Below are 6460 nucleotides of genomic sequence, written 5' to 3'. Positions count from 1 at the left end.
CCTCACCCTGCCCTGTAACATAACCACTGGCACCAGGGCCCCAAGCTGTTTCATGTCTGAGCGTGGCTGAGGATTTCAGCTGGAGGGAGGTGCAAGGGGCCAGGGAGGGTGTGGAATCCTGCATATTCTGATGCAGGTGGATCCCTGGACACAGCAGAATCCAATCACCACCAAGGAGACTTGACACAGGTGTTTATTATGATTTCATGGGCAAATATTAAAAAACTTAAATTTGTTTGCACACACACGCACACACACATACACACACGATTAGGTTAGGTAGGATTGATGGGGAGATCTAAAGTTAGAAATACTGGCAAAACCATCCAATACTGACTTAGAAATATAAAATTTAAAATTCAAACTCTGGTCACCAGATTGGACTCAAATTACGAAACTGTTTGACTTGACCTTTGAAAGCCTTATAAATAGCTCGTCCTTAGAGCTGCCTGCACTGCCGCCTTCTGGGATCTGCTACCCACAGAATGGGTCTGCTCCTGCCCCTGGTGCTCTGCACCCTGGCTGTGGGCTCTGGGGCTACATCTCCACCCCAGCAAGTCTTCAACCCATCGCCTTTACTCTCCCGGGGCTGCAATGACTCAGATGTGCTGTCATTTGCTAATTTTGTCCTGAGGGACATCAACAGGGACCGCAAGGATGGCTACGTGCTAAGCCTCAACCGAGTGAGCGACGTCCGTGAACACAGACAGGCAAGTGATGGTCCCCTACCCGGGCAGGTGCTCGCTGGGCTGGCCAGGGCTGGGGACCAGGGACACATGTTGCCGGTGCTTTCCAAACTGGAAGCTGCTAAACAGCTCTGCTCTCCTCTGCCAGGGTGTCTGCAATGCTCTCACTGTCACTAGAGACAAAGCTAATCGCTACCCCTGTCTAGTATTGCAGATGTGATGAGAAGTTTTGACAGGCATCTTAGCCTTGACTCTGCTATAAAACAGAGACATCAGTGGCCAGTCTGTAGGGGTTGCTGCTCATGTGGGATGTGGTTGCTTTCTCCACCTCTGCCTACAGGACGGACCAGCAGCTGTGTACTATCTCACCCTAGACGTGTTAGAGACTGACTGCCACGTGCTCAGCAGGAAACCTTGGAAGAACTGTGGAGGGAGATCACTGCATGAATTAGTAAGTGCTTGTGTCCAGGGGCTCCAGGGGAGAAAAGAGGTGTCCTCTGTGTATGGGATGAGGGTTGTTCGGGGTAATCATCTTTTTAAATGCCACTCTTTATAATCACCTGAACATGGTGCCTTGTGCTCATTCTAGTTCTATAAAAAAAATGGTTTAACTCATTTTCTGAGGGGTTTCTGAGGGTCCCTTTGGAATTATGAAACCCAGAATGAAAAGTGGCATCCTGTAGATGCTAAGCCACTGTTTAACTTGTGAGATAAAGTTCTGAGGTGAAGTCCTCTGTTGTGTGTTTAAGGAAAACTGTTGGGTGATTGAGGGAGATGGATGGATTTGCCAGAATCAATAACACTGGATGGATTTGCCAGAATCAAATAACCTAAAGATTTAAAGGCCTTCAGAATTAATCATTTTAATGATGACCATGGGAGAGGCTTAAAAATAGAAGTCAGTTTATTCTCAACATGCTGAGCTTATTTCCATTTGTCAATAGAAAGCTTATAATATGAGTGCAGGATCACGTTAACAAGGAAGTTATTGGATCTAGATACATTTTCTAATTATTTATTCAATTTGTCAAACTGTACCCACCTGATTTTGATAAGCAAATAATCTATTTACCCTGCTGGAAATTGTATACTTGTTAAGGTCGCACTAGCTGTGATAACAATAGACTTAAAATTGTATACTGAGTCCAACATGACAGAAGTTTGTATCTTTTTCATGTGAAATTCAAAATAGAAATGTGTGATCAAGAAGTCGTTTTCTCCAGGAGTGATTAGGGGACCTGAGGTCCTTCTGCTTTGTGGCTGTGACTCTGCCACCTCCTACTCCAGGCTTCTGGGGTCACCAGCACATTTGCCTCAGCTCTGGCAAGAGAACCAGCAGCAGGAGGGCAGATGGCTCAGGGGAGGTCTTCATGGGCCCGACCTGGCAGTGGTTACAGTCACTTCCGCTCACCTTCCTGTGTTACAACTCAGTTGTGCCCAGTCACGTGGGACCAGGAAGGAGCATGGGGAATGAGGTCTGGCTGTGCCCCAGAAGTAGGTTAAACTGCTTGATAATCAGCTGGTGGTTTCCCACAGTCAAAGCCACCAGAATAGTCCTCCAGCTTTTCACAACTTAAAAATAAAATGTTCAATTTGGATTTTGTTTTTTTTAAGTCTTAGACTCTTCTTCCATGTCATAAAGTAAATGTGTTTGTTCTAGGTTTATGGTCAATGCAAAGCATTATTTTATATGCACAAGACAGCAAGAATCCTCCATACACTTTCTTATAACTGTACTCTTCGCCCAGGTAAAATGTTGCTTTGGTTTTGTTCATTTTAGTAAAAGATGAGTAAGAAGCATTTAAGCAGGGCAATGCCCACATGTGCAAGGTTTTCTTTTCTTTGCTATCATCATTCCAAGACCATGTTTCCACTGCATCCAATACTGGCACTTCCCGCTTCCACAAGTCACCTGCAATAATTGCTCAGCATTGGGTACTATATGAATCCTAACTCACTGTTAAGTTACAAATGTCATAATTTCTATGTCTGGTGCCCAGGTGCCCTTTCTTGCCTGTTTGCAGATATTCTGACTCCACCGCTCTGCACTCCACCAGGCTGGATGCCCCCCTGTTTTCTGAACACAGCTAATATTTTCCAGCCTGTGCTTCTTACTCATTTGGCTCCCTCTGCTCAGGATGCCTCCCCTGATAGCCTCTGATTTGGAATTCATATCCATTCTCTGAGGACCATTGACACAGATGCTTCTTCCACAATGTTCTCTGTTCAAGAAATGACTGAAATGACTGGTGCTGTCCTTTCTACATCCCTGTAAAACTTTAATTAGGCCACCCCTGGAGCTCACACCATGCACTGCCTTGATTTGGGGGTCTTTAGTCATCTATCATGGAAACCTTGCATCTCTTCTTGCTGCCTGTTACAACCCTCCCTTATTTCTGTCATATGTATGTCGTCCATTATGATGTCTAAAAAACAAATGTCCTAAGATAATGCTAAAAGTCATGATTTTTGAAATATGTAAGAACATGCATTCTGGATCCTGCTTGAATAAGCATCAGTCAGGACCTGGGATATAGGATATGGCCACTTATCAAGCTATTATGTACATAGGATACTCCTCGCCAATTATATTCCATGGCAATTTCTGATTCCCTAAGTCTGGGGTGGGACTTGAGAGTCTGTATTTCTAACAAGCTCCAGGTGATAACTGTGTTGCATTTTTCTTGAGGGAGAATGCAACAGAGCAAATATATTACTTACCATCAGTTAAGGTTCCTGAGTATAAAGATGGGACTTGCCTAATATAAATTAAATAACAACCATTAATCAGAATCAGGACTTAAATAATTTAGTCAGAATTGACCCCAGAATGGTGCCAAGAGTGATAAGCAGGACGTAACTACTCCTTAATCTAAATCACCCCAAACTCCAGCACAATAAATATGCAAATAACTAATACAATTGTCTAATAACAGTTGTCTGACTATATATACTCTAGAAAATGAACTTCAGTCAAGTCTCTGATCAATTTTCTCACTAGATTTGCCACCCCCTTCTGCTTCCAGTCAGAAATTCTGACTGTACCACTAGTGTGATAATTCTGTCCAGTCACAGACTGACCTAATCAATTTTTGTTTTCTGACTCATTTGCATTTTCTAACCAAACACCTTCTGCCTCCACCTTCAGTTGGGTTATTTCTTCTATCAATCAACAAATATTTGCTAAGAATTATCATGCATTAGATATTACGTTTGATGATAGGGACTTAAAGGTAAAAAAACCGTGATGGTAATGAAATCTCAAACTTTTAAGACACCCAGACTCCCTTACAGAGGCAATGCTTCTGGACGATATTGAACCCACTGGAAGTGAAGTCTTTAAATCAATATAAACATGAGTTTTCAGCAATATCCCATCACATACATAAACCAATGTGTGAGAGGGAAAAAAACTTACTTTGATTTTACTTTAATTATCAAAGTAATACATTCTATTGCACAAAACTCACTGCTGACAGCTTTCTATTCAGAGAATGCCATTCATTCCATCCTTGATGAAACTCTGCATTATCATTTTTTACTTACAATGTCTGTCTCTGTTGTGGTCATACAAAATTGGGATTAAAAATCATAAAGGATCTTTGTGGCTCAAGTATTTTTGTCATCAACAGTTTCTCGAAGAAGCATTCACCAAATCTGCCCCAACTGCCCCAGCCCCATTGATTTATCAGATTCCAAGGTCTTGGAAGCTGCCACTGAGTCTCTTGCAAAATACAACCGCGAGAGCGCCTCAAAGCAGTATTCTCTGGTCAAAGTCACCAGGGCTTCTAGCCAGGTGAGACTGAACACCCCTGGCGTTACACCAACAGTGAGTCTCCCACGTGTAGCCATGGAGCCAGAGCTGAGAGGGGGCTGTCAGGGCTGTCTTTTGATAAGCAACCTCCTGGTTCTTGGGATACCTGATGCCCGCACAATCGTGGGATTTGCACAAGTGTGTGACTCCTTTATTTTATTGGCCTTAAGGCAAGGAGGGAAATGTGAAACCCAGTCTCTGGTTTCTCTACTTGGGGTCACTGTTTATTGCTACATTTCAGGTCTAAGTGACCGAGGGCCATTCAACAAGTCAGCTTCTGGTCATGTCAGGGTTGGGAGTGGATGCTGAGGGAAATGGAGGCTCAATTGTATTTGCTTTATGTTGCTATCTATCAAAGTGGGGAAAACTAATCTAAAAATAAATTTACCTGAGGAAAAATGAGGTCACCCAAGTGAAGGCTTTTAGAGCCTGTTCATTCCTAAGAAGGGGAGGGAGGTGTGGTGGTTATTTTCTACATATCAGAATCCTATTGCATGCTTTGTTCATGTTGGGTTTACAGGGACACTGGGATACCTGTGCTAACCCCAACTTGGGGGTGTACGTTTCTGTAAATATCATGCTGTCAAATCAACATTTCCTCACTTGGAAAGTCTGATTTTTATTTCTCAACTATTGTCTCATCCAGTGGGTGGCTGGACCTTCATGCTTTGTGGAATATTTAATCAAAGAGGCACCTTCTACCAAATCCCAGGCCAGCAGCTGCACGCATCAGTCTCCTGACTCAGAGGTGAGTATCTCTGAATTTCCTCAGAATTTAAGATTTGTGTTCACAGATGAGAAATATTTAGTAAGCATATTTATTTTTTATTCTAAATTATACGTGAGGTTTTCTAATGCATGAGATGCTTTTGTTCAGCTCAAGGTGCAACTGACTAATAGAAATTGTGCTGGCCCACCTGCACTGATAAGATATTATTTGGTTACAAGTGCATCCCATCAGCAAAGTGATGACACTGTAAAAATGATCACAGAAGGCTGTAAAGTGTAGATGAATCTCCTCAATGATTGTCCTTAGCTGGACAAATCCAGTTATTTTTGGAATCCATCTTGGTGTTCCTTTCCCTGGACTACTCCCTCAGAAGGAGCAAGTGAACACAAGTCTTCATTGACAGAAAGTATCCAGGTGAGGAGGGAGCCTTGAATCCATGGGAACTCCCACACCTGCTGGGAATGTCAGTGGCACCCTGTTTTGTAGTATAGTTGGGAAAATTGCATCAAAAGTTCTGTTTTGTTTTTAGTCAAGATTATTTGGGATATGATTGATCATTAGCATTTTCACAATAATGTTGAATTCAACTTGGCAGTTTCATTCCTAAAAAGGCAGTTGGAAATTTCATAGGAGTATAAATTCATTTTTGGTTTCTTTATTGCAGATGTGTAGAAATACTATTGCTCTCTGTATATTGACCTTGTATCCTTTACTTTTTTTATTTAATTTTTTCCAAACACATGCTCTTTATTTTTAGTGTTATAGAAATAATTTCACATTTACAGAAAATATAAGAATAATAAAAAAACCTATATGCTCCTCACACAGGTTGTTATTATAATAGTTAATTTATTACACTTAATTTATAATAATTAGGTGTAATGGTAATTTAAATTAATTATATTACTTAATAATACTAATTTCTTATTAATGACTATTATAATAAGTTAATTAAATGTTAGCAAATAATAATAATTTTAGGTAATTATATAACCAATTAATTATAATAATATGACTAAAATAATATAATTACATTTATTTCATCATAATTATTATGTCATATATTTATAAATTATTATGTTATATAATTATAAATATATGATTATAATATATTATATATAATATATATTATATATAATATAATATAAAATAATATAATATAATATAATATAATATAATATAATATAATATAATATAATATAATATAATATAATATATATAATATAATAT

The 6460-nt window shown here is 40.0% G+C and overlaps 1 protein-coding gene across 1 annotated transcript in view; it reads left to right on the top strand.

Moving 5' to 3' along the window:
- The first annotated feature begins 5233 nt into the window (after positions 1–5233).
- LOC119256784 (kininogen-2-like) overlaps positions 5234–6460 on the top strand; it is a 29437-nt gene continuing 28210 nt past the window's right edge. The window contains exon 1 of the mRNA XM_054700427.1: positions 5234–5248. The gene's annotated coding sequence lies outside the window, so the exon portion shown is untranslated. The remainder of the gene's footprint in view (positions 5249–6460) is intronic.

This window comes from Talpa occidentalis, unplaced genomic scaffold, assembly GCF_014898055.3.
Source record: "Talpa occidentalis isolate TD23 unplaced genomic scaffold, MPIMG_talOcc4v2.1 talOcc4.4, whole genome shotgun sequence".
NCBI lineage: Eukaryota > Metazoa > Chordata > Mammalia > Eulipotyphla > Talpidae > Talpa > Talpa occidentalis.
This window is presented reverse-complemented; position numbering and strand designations above follow the sequence as displayed.